We start from the raw sequence: 18090 nt of genomic DNA, 5'->3' as shown, positions 1-18090 counted from the left end.
AATTGCCCAAACAGTATAGTGATGATATTTTTCCACCTGACAATAATCTGGTTTTTAGAAGTAATATTATCCATCCCAAGTCATTCATACACACTTATTCTCCTGAACAACAGTTGTGAGGGCTTAAAAGTCGTTCCTCGTACTATATCCATTTCCATTGTCTGATTAAAATTGAATGGTTTATTCTGTTGTGTCAAGGAATTCTGCATACTTGGTTTACTAGGCAAACAATCAAACAACGCGTATTAATGAGTTCTATTACAATAAGACAATTACAGTTACGTAACTTTGATAGATGTGTCGCAAACAAAGGGCGGCATACAAAGTAATCGGTCTTCTTCAGAATAGACATTTTCTGATTATGTAGCTGGGGAAGATTAGGGAAATGTAACTAGCTGCAGTGGCATCCAGTTGAAAGACCTGCAAGAGGCCTACCGGGTACACCAGAGAGAATTCTCTTCGGAACATGCTTGTTAATTTGCTTGCTCCGGTGAAAACCTAGCTTAAACTACACAAACACTTTTTTGAATGACTTCATCTCGACAGTTCAATTCTTGCACATGTAATTTTGATACAAATGACTAGCAGAGAAAATAAAATCATGGCAGTGTTTTGTCACATACGGCTTCCATCAGGGACGACCTGTAATTTGTTGAAATGAATGGTGTACATTTTATAACAATTCTTGTAGGCCATTCCTTACAATAATTTTTGACTGTTGTACATCTGACTATTCAGTGAAACATTTCTTCATATATTCCCTGTAGTCAGCACAAAAATGTGAAGTGTGTATTGAACAAAGACAAACATTTTTCTTGCACCAGGTACACTGGACAAAGGAAAAATTGATGCAGTCAGGTACTTCACAGTAATAATTTCCTGAAAAACGCTTTCCATAGTTCAAAAAATTCTTTGAGAGGTTGAATCACACTATTAGTTCCAGGCAGAATGCACATTACATCTACGACAAAAAATCTTTTTGTCGTCCTCCACAGATATGGAGGTGGCGTTATGTCCAGACCATGAATCCAATAAAAGCAATGAATTAGTTTCTGCAGCTGGTAGGAATACGTTTTGAATGAAATGTTGAAAATTATTCTTTTCCATTTTTTACAGATTTTGATGCATCAGTTAAAAGGTTTTTGCAACTAAACAGACCATTTTTTTTAAATTTTGGTCTTAATTTGCCTGCAGAAAGAGTAAACCACTCATCATTGGCATTATTGTATATGAATCTCATAGAAATGATAAATTACAGTGTGCACACAGTTCTTTCACTAAACCTGACTGATCGGTGCTATAAACAGCAGTTGCAGGCATAACAGCAAGTTTCATATTTACATCAGCCATGGATTTCTCTATAGCGTTGTCTATCACTGGCAGCTGCTTTACATGCTTAAATGACATAAATTTGTTAATTTTGTGACTTCCTATTCTGTACAATTTCTTGAACCTTTGTAGCCATGTCAGACGCACGGAGTGCCCAGTCTCATAGATCCCCATTGGTAACGGTGCATAGCCTCTCACGAGCAGTCTCAAATCTTTCGAACAGTTTTCACTCAGGTGGTTTCGGGTTTCTGTTTGGCACATATATCTTATTTCATGTAATTCATTCTTCCAAATGTACAGCTCACACTCCAATTTTATAAAACAAAAATGCCTTTGTACACTGTAACTTCAAGAATTTTTTCCCCTCCTTCATTTAACCAATATTTCACTGAATTTTCTTTGTCGCTGAAAGCATGTTACAATACATGCTTTTTTATTGCTGGAAAAGGGTGGGTGTGGAAGAATTGCCAAAAGGCAAATGCAAATATTTAAACAAGCCCAAATGAGTGTTTACATAGTGGTACTTGAAGTGGTATTTGCATCACGCAAATCAATTTTTGAAAAGTACCAACCTGTGCCTAATCTGTCCACGAGATCCTCTGGGCATGGCAATGGATAAATATCAATCACATTTTGGGGGTTGACTGTAGACTTAAAATTTGGGGAGCAAAACCAGTGGACTTGTCCACTGACTTGCTTGTATGGGCGCAATAGCTCCGCTATCCTGCAATTCCTTGAGTTTAGTAGCCACTTTGTCCTGTGATGCAATGGGAAGAGCTCTGGCCCCCACAAAAGTTTGGCTGAGCATTGTCGTTCGTAGTAATATGTGCCTAAACCAAAAGAGAGTTCAGGGAATTCTTTCAGCACGCTAGCTGAACTGTCTTTGGCATTGAATGCAGTCACTGACAACACATTGTCCTGAATTTGATAGCCAAAGAAATCAAACCAATGAAGGCTAAATACGTTTTCACAATCGCATAATTTTAGCACGGTGAAAGTCACAGTTTGCTTATGCGAGCTATACATAGCAGGCACAGTACATTTTCTGAGAATAGAAATGTCTTGTCCATTATAAACCGTCAGGTGCTTGCTAGTTTTAGACAGGTGTGGGGAGCCTAAAAGTTCATATGTGCTACGGTTCAGCAGTGTAACAGAGGCACCCATGTCCAACTGAAATTTCACACGTTTTTCACTCAGATGCAAATGGAAAAAAAAGTTTGTTGGACTGGCATAGCACTGAAGAAACTCTGTGCTTGCTAGTTTTGCTAATGCCTGCAGCAGCCTTTGAATACTCCGCATTGATTACATGGCCTTGTGACTAGATTTTTGTGAGTTGGCAGAATTCTTATGTTTGTTATGTTTCTAACATATGGATTGTACGTGACCTGTCTTGCTACAAGCAAAACACTATGCTTATCTGGACAGGCAATCTTGGTGTTTGTGCTTTGAATAGCTTCAAGGGCATGACTTAATTCTGTTGACTGACATGCTGCGTGTTTAGAGAACTGTTTACCTGGCTTGGCGTGCGCATGCCATTTCTGCCTACTGGGCCAGTCGTGCGCAAGGGATGACTCAACCTGACGAATTGGTGGCTGCTCAAATTTAGCGCCACTATGGCACCTGAATCATAATGATCTAGAGTTTGCACTATGTAATGAAATGGTGGGTCTGACTGTTTCAAAATCAATTCTCCAAGGTTGACATCAGTTACATTGTACACAATTGCATCACACATCATAAAATCTGAATATAAAGCATCCCAAGCACATTTGAATTTGCATTTCCTCTGGGGAACATGCAAATCGGTGACCCACTCATGATAAGTTCATTCTGACTCTGGATTTTAAAAAAAAGTCCCGAACATGGGGTCCCGGGTTCGATTACCGACAAGGTCAGGGATTTTCACCTGCCTCGAGATGACTGGGTGTTTGTGTTGTCCTCATCATATCATCATTCGTGAAAGCGGTGAGATTGGACTGAGCAAAGATTAGGAATATTTACGGGCGCTGATAACCACGCAGTTGAGTGCCCAACAAACCAAACGTAATCACATCCTCTTTTTTTTTGCAATGAAAGAATTGGCACCACATTCACTTGTTGGTCATAATATTTAGTTTAAGAACCAACAACCTGATCATAGGAAAGTTCACTCAGTGGTGTTAGGGAACAACATCTGAATGAGGCACTTCCTACCATTGACAAAACGTAATGTAGTTTCACAGTACCTGACACTTGTGAGCGATGATGTGGGCTTCATACTGTTACAACTACTCAAGCCATTCATCTTCTTTTTTGTTAAACTGGCGAAATGGTGGTATGGCTCTGGGAGCTATAGTTGTTGCATGTTTTGCTCCGTTGGTTGCTTGATTGGGGATTAACTGCTGTACAGTGTTTAGAAGGGTTGCAATCTGCTGTGTCTCAAACTGAAACATCTGTGTTAGTTGCATTGCATCTATCACTTGCAGCTGAGGTGCCTGAGCAGGGGGTTGGAGAGGTGGATTGTTCATTTTGGAATAGGCAAATGCAATAAACAGACAATGAAAGAAAGAAAAAGAAGCACACAAGCAAAGGAAATTTGTGCAATGCTCACCTGAAAACACTGTTTAGAAAAAACACTATGAGACACTGTTAAAACATGTAAACACAACCCTGCAAAGAAAAGACCATGTAGAATTAAGACACCAGCAAACCACAAAAGCCCATGACAAAAAATGGAGACAATCCGTGACAGCAGGTTACTCTGTTAACAGGTTGTTGCTATAGTATTTGTTCGCCTCATTGCCAATGTTATTTATCCCATCCCCAATGCCAATGTTGTTGTGTCTAGGAATCCTGCATACTTGGTTCATTAGACAAACAATCACACATCTTGTATTAAAGAGTTTTATTACAGCAACACAATTGCAATTAACTTTGATAGATTTGTCACAAGTAAAGGGTGATGTACAAAGTAATCAGTCTTCTTCAGAACAGACAAACACTAGTCTGTGCTTCATAGAGATAGCTAATGAAGTGGCTGACACTGAAGCTGCTGTCAAAGTGAGATGCCACCAGTCAGACATGGCACTTATGTCCTCTTCACGTAGGGGCCACTGCTATTGCTATCCTGAAAGGAGGTCGGTCACCGTGTGGTTGGCTGCCCTCTTCTCACAGCCTCTTCTTCTCTTTCATTCATATATCATGTATTTTGATGGAAGTGAGAATTCCTGATGGGAAGTTGATTATTTAGGAGCGAAGGTAAAAAATCACTTCATGGTAGAGGCACTGAGTTGTCAAAAGGCTCATAAACGAGACTGGAAACTTCATTAGTTTTCAGTCAAATTCTATTTTGAACTAGAGTACACCCTATCCAACCCCACCCCACCCTATTCCACCCCCACCCCCCTCCAATTACACACACACACACACACACACACACACACGTGTGTGCATGGCTACATACCACTTGCTGAATACCTTTGCTGAAGCTGCAGTTTGACTGGGATGAGTGAAGGGTTGTGTTGGGTGGAGTGGGCGAGGGGAGAAAGGAGGAGGATTGAGGAAGATTACCAGGCACTTGGGAGTGTGGCACCAAGTGTACAGGATAAGAATATGACAGATGCAACCACACGTGTGGACTCATGCCATGCACAGTTAAGGTGACATGTGGAGTTGACTGGGAAGGGGAGACAGAAGACATCTGTGTGTGTGTGTGTGTGTGTGTGTGTGTGTGTGTGTGTGATATATATATATATATATATATATATATATATATATATATATATATATATATATATATATATATATATATATATATATCAAAAGAAAGATGATGAAACTTACCAAACAAAAGCGCTGGCGGGTCGATAGACACACAAACAAACACAAACATACACACAAAATTCTAGCTTTCGCAACCAATGGTTGCCTCGTCAGGAAAGAGGGAAGGAGAAGGAAAGACCCAATCCTTTTGTCTTTCCTTCTCCTTCCCTCTTTCCTGACGAGGCAACCATTGGTTGCGAAAGCTAGAATTTTGTGTGTATGTTTGTGTTTGTTTGTGTGTCTATCGACCTGCCAGCGCTTTTGTTTGGTAAGTTTCATCATCTTTCTTTTGAGATATATTTTTCCCACGTGGAATGTTTCCCTCTATTATATATATATGAGCACATTTCAGTCCCTGAGGAGATGTGGAGCCAAGTGTGGTGCAGGGAAGGTAGCAGAGATTGAGGCCAGGAATAGTATGGGAACAAAGGATCCATTGCAAGAACAATACCTGGCCACACAGTTCAGCTAGTGTGTGTGTGGGGGGGGGGGGGGGGGGGGGGGGGAGAGAAAGGATCCAGACAGCACAAGTTGTGAAGCTGCCCTCGAACTGTAGCATGTTCTGCCACTGGCTGATCAACACTACTGTTGTTAACAGTTTGGTGCTGGTCATTCATTTGGATGGATAGCTGCATGGCGGTTGTGCCCTTGTAAAACACTGGGCAGAAATTTCAGGAGAGCAGGTGCATCACAACTGATTTCACAAGTAGCCCTGCTACTGGTGGGATAGGAAAAGCGTGTGAAAGAAACTGAGTAGGAACTGCTGCATGGGCATATTGTGCATGTCTTACACCAGAGTCTACCACAAGAATCTGACCCACATGGCAAGCAGTTGAGAGTAGGTGTAGCATAAAGATGTCCAAGGTTATTTTGTGAATTGGGTGATTGGGTGGGTGGCAGAAAACTACTGTGGAAAGGGAAGGATTGTGGTTTGTATGTTCCTCATTTCCAAACATGATGACAAATAGTTCTGGTGAGGGGCATCATTCATTTGTTGCAGTCCGAAATCATTTTGGGAGATGAGGGAGTGTTACTTTGCAATTGGATCTGAATGATGGTCAGAGGAGCGAGACGGAACAGTTCAAGTTCCTTGGCGTTCGGATAGATAGTAAGCTGTTGTGGAAAGCCCATGTCCAGGATCTTGTTCAGAAGCTAAATGCTGCTTTATTTACCATTAGAACAGTATCTGAAATAAGTGACACTTCAACACGAAAAGTAGTCTACTTCGCATATTTTCATATGCTTATGTCGTATGGTATTATTTTTTGGGGTAATTATTCTGATTCAAAAAGGGTATTTTTGGCTCAAAAACGGGCTGTTCGAGCTATATGTGGTGTAAGTTCGAGAACGTCTTGTCGACCCCTATTCAAAAATCTGGGAATGCTGACATTGCCCTCACAGTATATATTTTCTTTAGTGTCGTTTGTTGTTAGCAATATTAGCCTATTCCCAAGAGTTAGCAGCTTTTACTCAGTTAATACTAGGCAGAAATCAAATCTGCATGTAGAATGCACTTCCTTGACTCTTGTGCAGAAAGGAGTGCAGTATTCTGCTGCATCCATTTTCAATAAGCTACCACAAGAACTCAAAAATCTTAGCAGTAGCCCAAACTCTTTTAAGTCTAAACTGAGGAGTTTCCTCATGGCTCACTCCTTCTATTCTGTCGAGGTGCTCCTGGAAGAGCTAAAAAATTAAGCAAATTCCAGTGTTACATTGTTGATTTTCTTCATTTAAACTTACGACTTGTCACCTGAATATGTTTTTTTATATTTCATTTTATCTGTTTCTAATATCGTGTTATAATTTCATGTATTGACTCGTTCCATGACCATGGAGACTTCTCCTTAATTTGGTCCCACGGAACAATAAATAAATAAATAAGGAATAGGGATGTGCAAGAATATGGTGTAGGAAATCCATCTGTGGACTGGGTTTGGGGATAGAGTCTTTGTGTGAAGGTCTTAGTGGGATGTTCAGCATGCTGGCTGGAGAATTCTGGTCACAGCAGATGTGCAGCCCATAGGTGATCAGGCTATGTGGGAGTATTAAAAATTTTAAACCATCTTGGCTGCATAAAATAATTTATTTTTATTTTAAAAGGTGACTGGTTTCAATCTGTGTGAGATCATCTTCAGACAGGTAACTGCATGATGACTGTTCGAGATGGTGTCACAGAGTAGGAACCACTCTGGGAAGGTGTGGAGATCAACTGCTGACGCTTCATGCCTTCTCATAGCAGTTCGTGCTCTGTGCCACTGTCTCCGGTAGTCATCATGGAGTAACTGGTCTGAAGGTGAATCTCTCAAAGATTAAAAATGGTCACCCTTTAATACAAAAATAAATTATTTTATGTAGCCAAGGCATTTTTAATTAAAAATTTTAATAGTGTGTTTTTAAATCTGTCACTTCCACAAATAATGATACAAAAAATTTGTACGGGGGTGATTTTTTTGGGGTGTGGAAGGGATGACTGCTATCAAAATGCAGAATTAGTGGTGGTTAGTAGGCTTGATATGGAGAGGGGTAAGGATGGAGCCATTAGAGAGGTTGAGGTCAGTGTCCAGGGAAGTGGCACATTGGGCTGAAAAATAGTAGGTGAAGGAAATGGGAGAGAAGGTGTTCAACTGTGGAGGAATGAGGGTCGGGTTTCTTGGCCCTCGGCCCAGATCATGAAGATATAATCAGTAAACTTGAACCAAGCAAGGTATTTGGTGTTTTAGGTGGCTAGAAAGGTTTCATCTAGATGGTCTGTGAACGGGTTGCATATAGGGGAGTTATTGCTTGCACAAGGCCATTCCACAAATTTGTTTTCATATGTTCCCCTCTAGTGAGAAGTAGTTGTATGTGAAGAGTGAATTGCAACGTATGATCAAAACGTAACGCAATTGTGCCTGACCTACAAAATTTATTTATCCAAATCGTACAGTCTATTAATATCCTTGAAAGTAGTTGCCTAGAGCAGCAATACACTTCTTACAGTGAGTCCCCCATGCTTCATGGAATACAGTGACTGGAATTTCCTTTAGAGCACTTCTCCTCGCCTTTTGGATGTGCTCAGTGATATCAAAACAGTGCCCTTCGTCTTGGTTTTGATGTATGAAAACAGGAAGAAGGCTGACTGTGCCCTGTAGGGACTGTACGGCGGCTGCAGCAGCGTTGCCAAGTGTGCTTCGCTAGGGTCTTCTGAATCAACAGAGGGTGTGGCACGGCACATTGTCCTGATGCAGCATCCACAACCTAGTGGACATGTGCCTTGTGCAGGTGATGCGATCTGCTAGTCTTTAACACTTTGTGGTAGTAGGCAGTGTTCACTCATTCCATGTGGTATGAACTCCAAATGGATCCAGCCTTTCACGTTGAAGAAGGTGATGGGCATGGTTTTCATTTTTGGCTTGCTCAGTCTTGGTTTCTTGGGCTCAGGAGATGTGGGCATATGCCACTCTGAGCTTTGGGACTTTGTTTCTGTGTCATACCGTAAAACTCATGTCCCATCACCAGTAATGATATTATCTAAAAACCTGGGTCTCCACAAGTTCTGTCACTATCTACAAATGACTGCGCTTCTGGTCTTCACTTATTACTTTTGGAACCAGTTTGACACCCACTTTACGCATGTTCAAATCACTGGTAACGATGTTAAACACAGTTCCATGTGACATGTGTAGCTCATCCACTGGCCACCAGAAACACGCATGTCTGTTGGCATCCAGTGAAGCATGCAAACGGGTCATACTATCGGGCGTTGAACCTGTTGACGGCCACCATCCAGAATGGGCTTCTTCAGTAACCTTTTCCCAGCCCTCGTTGCATTGCTTTAGCTATTGGAAGCTTGCGAGCAAAACATGGCAGACTCCCCATAGACCTCTTGAAGCATTTTGTATTTGGCTGGGGGTTTTTTGAGTTTTGAACAAAACTTGACTGAATAGTGTAGCTCCAAAGCTGACAGCATCTTGTGCGACAACACAAGCACTGAACAAGGTTTACACAAATAATAGTACTGACACTTCCACAGCTCAATTGGATAAATTTTTGATCAAACCTTGTAGTTAAATGTGGTGGGTTGTGAGCCAGAAGAATGTTATGAGAGGAAGTGTTTGATACTGAGCATGGAAGATGTGTGTCATTAAAGAGGTAGCATCAATCGTGATGAGTAGTGATCCAGGTGGATGGCGGAGAGTCACAAAGAAAGTGGTTGTGCCATTAATATGAGAGGTGCAGTTGGTTGAAGATGGTGGTCAGCAAGAGTGGACATTCTTTTAGTGATAACATGGTAACAGGCTACATAATGCATACAGGAGTGTTGAGCATTTGTAGTTTGGGAAACATTTACAAGTTGGTTGCGCATGAAGTAACAGAGTGTGTAGGGAGACAGATTCAGAGGAGAGATTCTGGAATGGCCTAAAGAATTGAGTAAGGATGCAGGGTTATGCTGGATGCCTGATATGAGATCTCTGTAGCAGGGCTTGTAGGCAGAGGGGACAGGCAGTTGGTGTACGTCTTCTGTGAGGTAATCACTGTGGTTCATCAAGACAGTTGTTTAACCTCTGTCTGCAGGGAAGATGATTAAATTAGCCTTGACATTACAGATGGCTGTTTTCCTTCCATGGAGAGGTTTGTGTTCTTCGGAAGGGCCCTGCAGAAGGAGGGTTCGAAGTAAGGGTTTCCTGGAAGATAACTGGGGGCTGGTTAGGTGGAAGAGAAGGAATAGTTACTTCGGATGGTGGTATAAACCAGCTGTTAAAAGAGCACCCAACTTATCACCCAATATCATTCTTGTCTGGAACAACTGAACCACATCCTTTGTGAGGGCTTGAACTATTTATCTTCATGCCTAGAAATGAGGGACGCATAACCCACAATCCTTCCAAAGTGGTATTTCGCTACCCCTTCCATGTACACAATATCGTATGTAGTCCATCATTATGCCCCACACACTATCAATTCCTTGTCAGTTGGGTCATATCACTGTGGAAGACGCAGGTAAAAGAGACCTGCGCATGCATTTACCATTCAGTGGGTAGTTACCTATTCTCTCATTTTATTTGTCATGTAATTTTTTATGACTCCACAATTGATCTATTGAATGAAAGATAGATATATCTGTCTATTTGAACTTTTGATTGAAAGAACCAGTTCACATGTCAGCAGAGTCATTAAAATAGCAGCATCATTAAATAGTGTGTTAATCCAAATGTGACTTGTAATGGATTGAAATATAAAGGGTTGCAGACATTGACTGACGACACCATCTGCCATCAACATTTGTTCATCATATAGTGACACATCACGGCGATTACCTCATCGGTACTAACAATTGCACAACATGAATATGTGGAATGAACATTAGGATGTAACCTTATTGGTCACCTTAATCCTAATTACAATGCAATTAAGAGCTCTTACAGGTTCTTAACATAACCAATTAAGCAACCAGTATATAATAATGTTGTACTTAAAATATAAACAACTGGTTTACAGGATCCTGGGTAAGCACTGCATGTTATTCTTATCAAACCCTGTTATCCATTTAAAATTTCATTTCGTACAGAAGCAATTGGTCCTCTGCCCCGACTGTTCTTCAGACTTGAAGGCTTTTTGCTGTAAAATGTTTTGTCAAAATTGGTCAACTTTGCGACAGTGAATGCACATTCTACTGCACACACATTTTAACATACAGGCAGAAAATTTTATGTACTAGGCCAGCGCTTAACAAAAGAGGCAGATGTGCAAATTGCTGCAACTATGAAATAAATTCTGGTAGTAGTCGTTGAAGCAGCACCTGGCTGCTCCATGCAAATCTGCATATGTTCCATCCACTGCTCAAAAAGTTTGTGAAAGATGGTTTCTTTGATGCTGTACGGAGGCTATAGCATTTACTGCTTTCAGGCAAAGCGCAACATCATACACTCCTGGAAATGGAAAAAAGAACACATTGACACCGGTGTGTCAGACCCACCATACTTGCTCCGGACACTGCGAGAGGGCTGTACAAGCAATGATCACACGCACGGCACAGCGGACACACCAGGAACCGCGGTGTTGGCCGTCGAATGGCGCTAGCTGCGCAGCATTTGTGCACCGCCGCCGTCAGTGTCAGCCAGTTTGCCGTGGCATACGGAGCTCCATCGCAGTCTTTAACACTGGTAGCATGCCGCGACAGCGTGGACGTGAACCGTATGTGCAGTTGACGGACTTTGAGCGAGGGCGTATAGTGGGCATGCGGGAGGCCGGGTGGACGTACCGCCGAATTGCTCAACACGTGGGGCGTGAGATCTCCACAGTACATCGATGTTGTCGCCAGTGGTCGGCGGAAGGTGCACGTGCCCGTCGACCTGGGACCAGACCGCAGCGACGCACGGATGCACGCCAAGACCGTAGGATCCTACGCAGTGCCGTAGGGGACCGCACCGCCACTTCCCAGCAAATTAGGGACACTGTTGCTCCTGGGGTATCGGCGAGGACCATTCGCAACCGTCTCCATGAAGCTGGGCTACGGTCCCGCACACCGTTAGGCCGTCTTCCGCTCACGCCCCAACATCGTGCAGCCCGCCTCCAGTGGTGTCGCGACAGGCGTGAATGGAGGGACGAATGGAGACGTGTCATCTTCAGCGATGAGAGTCGCTTCTGCCTTGGTGCCAATGATGGTCGTATGCGTGTTTGGCGCCGTGCAGGTGAGCGCCACAATCAGGACTGCATACGACCGAGGCACACAGGGCCAACACCCGGCATCATGGTGTGGGGAGCGATCTCCTACACTGGCCGTACACCACTGGTGATCGTCGAGGGGACACTGAATAGTGCACGGTACATCCAAACCGTCATTGAACCCATCGTTCTACCATTCCTAGACCAGCAAGGGAACTTGCTGTTCCAACAGGACAATGCACGTCCGCATGTATCCCGTGCCACGCAACGTGCTCTAGAAGGTGTAAGTCAACTACCCTGGCCAGCAAGATCTCCGGATCTGTCCCCCATTGAGCATGTTTGGGACTGGATGAAGCGTCGTCTCACGCGGTCTGCACGTCCAGCACGAACGCTGGTCCAACTGAGGCGCCAGGTGGAAATGGCATGGCAAGCCGTTCCACAGGACTACATCCAGCATCTCTACGATCGTCTCCATGGGAGAATAGCAGCCTGCATTGCTGCGAAAGGTGGATATACACTGTACTAGTGCCGACATTGTGCATGCTCTGTTGCCTGTGTCTATGTGCCTGTGGTTCTGTCAGTGTGATCATGTGATGTATCTGACCCCAGGAATGTGTCAATAAAGTTTCCCCTTCCTGGGACAATGAATTCACGGTGTTCTTATTTCAATTTCCAGGAGTGTATAACATATCAGTATCACTATTAGTGCCATTAAGTAGATGATTTTTTTGCAAAACTGATACAGTGTAAATATATAGTTCAACAGTGAAAACCATTGCGTACTAATCTGTTATGTCAGATAGCTTCTTAGCAATAAAAACTGCTATTATTTTGTGTTGTGGTAGATTAGTACAAACATTTTGGAATCACACACACTAAAAAGAGCAACCCAGCTATAATGAAGATGAGGGTAGATGATGATGAGAGACGATACATTTGTAAGCACTGTGCTTGCTGTAGTCTAGAGATAAGGATAGAGGAAGAACTAGAAAGAGATTAGGAGGAACAGGAGTGAATAGTTCAATCTCTCTCTGATGTGCTTGTGTGGTGTTTGCATATCATTAATAGGGCTTGCATACACCAAAGATTTCAGGTTTCCCCACGGTCATATATCAAAAAGTTTGGGAATTGAACTGGCCAATCTACTGGACCTCCACGACCAATCCATTGCTCATTATATGTATGTCTGAGGTGTCATTTTTCAGAGAAGAAAAAGGTCTGGTGCTCCATCATGCATAATCCATGTCTCCAGCTGTTGATAGAGTGGTACCTCCTCCAGCAGGACAGTAAAGTAATTTGACAGAATCTGGCAATACCTTACTCCAGTCAACCTGTTTGGTAGTATGTAAGATCCTATTAGTCTATCACCAATAACTCCCGCCCATACATTAACCGAAGATCGGCACTGATGCCTTGCTTCTTCATGTGTGTGTGGATTTGCATCAGCCCACGCGTCAGTTACAAAAAAAAGACAATCCCATCTCAGATGAAACCAGCCTCGTCTCTGGACAGTATCTTCAGTGTGTTGGATCATTACCGCATCTCTGCAACAGCCATTGGTAGAACTGCTTTCTGGTAAGTTGATCTTGTGTCCAAAGGGCTTGGAAACACTGTACCTGATATGTGTACGACGACTATTCATTCAGATTATCCAAAATAGATAATGACTAGCCCTGATAGATGCTGAAATTCCACATAAACTAGTTCCAGTATCTTCTTCCACAAGTTGCAAAACTCGCTCCTCCAAAACAGGAGATGAATGGTGCACAATCTGCTATTGTTGGAGTTGCAGGGCCAGAATCTGCTAGTCATTGGAAAAGACATCTGAATAACTGTTCAGATGGTACCTCTGCATTATGGATATTTTTCAGCATACAGGACGTGGGCTTGAACGTTGCTTCCATTTGCCAGACCATAACATAAGATCATGTCTGTAATTTCCTGTGTAAAATAATAGGCTTCCATTATGATGGTAAGTGCCAAGATAAAACTACAATGTAAAAATGTTTCACAAACTTATCAAACCCAAAATGATTCCATTAGAACTAATGTATCCACTGCACTTACCTGCAACTGTGAACAGATTTACAGCAACACCACTAACAGCTGTTCAGCTGTTTAGTGTATGCTGTATCCGTGGAGAATAATAAAGGTATATGTCCTTATTTATTTACTGCATTCTCTAGGTAGTTTATAGAGCATTTTAGAGCCCATGTTTACTACATATTTTTGTCTTGTTTTGGTCTATACTACCACTTCTCAAAATATGGACTACTTTTTCACACACACACACACACACACACACACACACACACACACACACACAAAATAAGACTGATGCAGGATGATCCTTGTTAATTACCACCATAGAATTTCATATGCTGTTAATGGCCACCATTGACACTGATGTAGCGTTGTTCTCAGTTTATGAAACTTAAAGAGGTGCATACCATCTTTGCTTGAGGGATAGCAGCAAAAGCATTATCAATGTTCTGCTGTAACACTTCTGGTATGTGAGGATTGTTTGATTACACTTGACCCTTCAATTTGCCTCCCAGGTAAAAATTGTAGGGGGAGAGATCAGGTATTCAAGATGGCCCAGGGTATTGCACTGCCTCTGCTCACTGTCCTCTCCTCACCGAACACAACATGATGGTATGCTGTTGCTCTGCCTTGCTGTTAATATCCATAAAGTTGCTCATTTTCTGTGACGTGAGACACACATGGATTCACATATTGGTGAGAGAACTGTGTTGCAATGTGGACACTAGACAGTGTACACTAACCACCAATCTCGAGATTATGCAGCAGCCCTTCAAAGGATTGATGAGGATTTTCTGATGCTTAGTAGCAATATTCTCAAAGTTCACATACTCTTACAGGTTGATTTAGGTCTCACCTGAACAGATGATAACTGAGGATCCAAAATTCCTGTTTCCACTTCACTCAGAAACCACCCCCACCCCCTCCCCTGATGCAAAAGTTCATCTGAATACTTTGACTCCTGAACAACAGTAAATCTTCAAGACATTTATCCCGCTGGGAGACAAGATGATCAAGTCCTGTTTTGTAGCATGCAATTAGCCAATGACGGATCCACAACTGCACCCCCTCTTACAATTCCTCATCCAACTGAAACCGATGTGCACATGTCTTTCTTCAGGTCGCCAAAGATTTGAAAATGACACAGTGAACAATTTGGGCTGAATGGAGTATGTTGCAGTGTTTCCCAATCACATTGCTGACACACAACCTTTGTCTGATGGGCAGATTGGGACAGCCATTATCGTGCAACAGGGTGACGCCATCCAACAACTTTCCTGGGTATTTTGACATTATGGCGCATCACAGATTTTGCAAAGTGTCTTCACAGCACTAAGCATTGGTTGTGGTTCAATGTTCGAGGATCTCCACGAGCAAAGGTCCCCTGCTGTCGAAGGAGCAAGTTGTTCATGACCTTACTAGAACTTGTGTGAACAGCTTCGTATTTCTTTGGCAGGGGAGATGTAGAATGTTTCCACTGTTGACTTTGCCGTTCACCCTTGGGCTTGAAATGGTGGCACCAAGTAAGGTTGTGATGACCTCCTTCAACTGCTCATCACATTCCTTGAGCATGGAACCACAATAAAAGCACAGTGCCGTGAAGACGTTTTGCAGAGTTTGCGATGCACTATAAAGTCAAAGCGCCCTTGAATGCAGTCGGACGGCATAATCCTGTTACGTGCTAATGCCTGCCCCCACACTGCCAATCAAGCAAAGGCTGCACTTCAGTGATTTGATTCGGAAACACTGCAACCTCCTCCACATAGCCCGAATTATTCACTGTGTGATTTTATCACCTTTGGTGACCTGAAGAAAGACATGCATGGATGTTGGTTTCAGCTGGATGAGGAAGTGCAAGAGTGCATGCGGTTGTGGATCTGTCAGCAGCTGACAGTGTTCTCTGAAACAGTAATTGATACTCCCATCTCTTAGAGGGATAAATGTTTTAATGTGTGTGGTGATTACTTTTAAATTGAATCATTCCATGGTCCTATTGTGGCAGGAGATGAGTTTGTCAAAAAAATCTGAGTGGTAGTTGCATGATAGAGAAGCCTACGAGAGCTTACTGGTGTAGGCATCTGTGGCAAAACGTGTACCTTCCACCACACCAAATCACTCGGTAACTATACTAAGAACCTCTACCAGGCTTTCTGGTCTTGCAATTTCCCCCACATGCCTCAATATTTTACTCCAAAAAGGTGATAACTTTATTTTTTAAAAGTCCTAAAATCCTCCCCACACCACCCACTGTCACTTTCCATTGTCCTCCTAAACTCTGTAACACTCATAAAATCTTATAATCTTCCCAAATAAGTATCCCTATGACAATTTTTCTATCTGTGCAATTGTACCTGCTAGAAGTCTTCTCCATCCAACCACCCACTACTATCTACTTCAGCTCCATTACTGTACGTAAATCCTAAAATAACAAATTCAAAACAATTTGTAAAACTACACAAGTTGTTTTATCAACCAACTTGGGCCCACTACACAGCACTAGATAGACATAACCACCACAAACTCGGTTAAGCACTAGAATGATCATAGAACAACTGTCCGCCTTTGGGACAATCGGTATTTAATTTCAGAACATGATCTACAGTATGGCTCAAGTGAAATGAGTACTTGCTACAACACCTAGGCTATTCGGATATCATATTAATGGCCTTTCCATGTTATTCCTCCACAATTATCTCTTTTGCTAAAAAAAATTAAATATGAGAACATAACTTTGTAGCCAGATATATCACCATTCCTTCCTCAATCTTGCCATCTCTCCTGTAACAGTTCTGTTCAGAAACGCAATTATCTTTGACCTCGAAATAATGCAAAAGTTCCTTACAGGCACTGACACGACTCTCAATTCAGCAATCACCTGATACGACATGGACGTTGTGGACACTTTATTCAATCACTTGCTGAATCAACACTAATATAAAAAACAGTATCTATTTTCTGTGCAGCAATACATCTGTTTCCCTACACAACATCTTTCATTGCTGAATGTCTTCATTTGTCACTATATAGTGTGTGTTTCCCAGGTGCAGAGTGTCTTCCTCAGAAGTTCTTTTATATTTTCTACACACACACACACACACACACACACACACACACACCTGTCGCATAGTCTTTTATGAAGTAGATCATACTATTGATAAGTTGCTAGTAGACAGAAGTAGTTTGCAACAATTTTTTGTACAATAAATCACCCACTTACTATATTATTATACAAAATCTCACTTCTCCCCTATGTAAGCGCACACACTTTTTTGGTAAGTTGTCCTGTGGATTTAATTTGGCACAGTACTCAGTTTCTCATCTTTTTGTTGGAATCTCAACAATATTATGAGAAGGATAGACTGCTACTAACCATCAAGATGATACGTTGACTTGCAGGCAGGCGCAATGAAAAGACTGTTACATATAAGCTTTTGACCAAAGTCTCCTTCAGAAAAGAAAAACAAACACACACACACACACACACAAGCAAGAGCACACCTCACACACACGACTGCTTCCTCTGCCCACTTAGGCCAGACTGCAACATATACACATTGAATGAGCAACAGTCTCGAGTGGAGTGGGGAAGGGGGAGGGACAGTGGAGTATGGGTGGAGGAAGAGGTATCAATGTTGCCTGGCAGAGCACGCCGGGACTACAGGTGGCAGGAGAGGGCTGACAGACATAGCGTCAGGAGGCTGTGGGGAGGGACAGGAGGGAGAAAATGTAGAACAAAAACGAGAGGAGCAGAGAAGGGAAAAGACAAGTGGGTGCACCAGATAGAGTAGCGCACAATGGCGGTGAGGGGAGGTGAATTGTTCTGAGGTGACAGGACAGGGGGGGTCAAAAAGAGTTTGGGGGGGGGGGGGGGTGTATAAGGACAGTAGGTTACCATAGGTTGAGACTGGGATGGTTTCAGGTGTGGGACGTATCTTAAGGATAACTGCCATCTGCACAGTTCAGAAAAGCTGGTCGTTAAGGGAAGCATCCAGATGGCCAGGCTTGTAAAGCAGCTATTGAAATCATTATTAATTAGCTCTTTTGTTTTAAATTATTTTTATTGAAAATCTTCAATTTTTTTTAATGACTTTGAATTAACTACACTGTGAAAACTGCTGTCAGTTGATCCAGAAGGCATAAAATTTACTAGAGTATCAATTTGTCTATTTTTAAAGAACTACTTAATAACATAACTTCATACTGCATGCATAAAGCTGTTAATATCTGTAAAGTATTTGTGTTTTAAAATAGTTTCATTCTTTTTATTATTAA

General features: G+C 42.3%; 1 protein-coding gene across 5 annotated transcripts in view; it reads left to right on the top strand.

Annotated features, from left to right (window-relative positions):
* The window catches only part of LOC124596532 (lethal(2) giant larvae protein homolog 1), a gene marked incomplete in the record, with an annotated part of 348831 nt that overhangs the window by 308409 nt on the left and 22332 nt on the right, over positions 1–18090 (top strand).

Source organism: Schistocerca americana, chromosome 2 (genome assembly GCF_021461395.2).
Source record: "Schistocerca americana isolate TAMUIC-IGC-003095 chromosome 2, iqSchAmer2.1, whole genome shotgun sequence".
In the NCBI taxonomy this organism is placed as follows: domain Eukaryota; kingdom Metazoa; phylum Arthropoda; class Insecta; order Orthoptera; family Acrididae; genus Schistocerca; species Schistocerca americana.
Note: the sequence above shows the minus strand (reverse complement) of the source record. Positions and strands in the feature narration are given on the sequence as shown.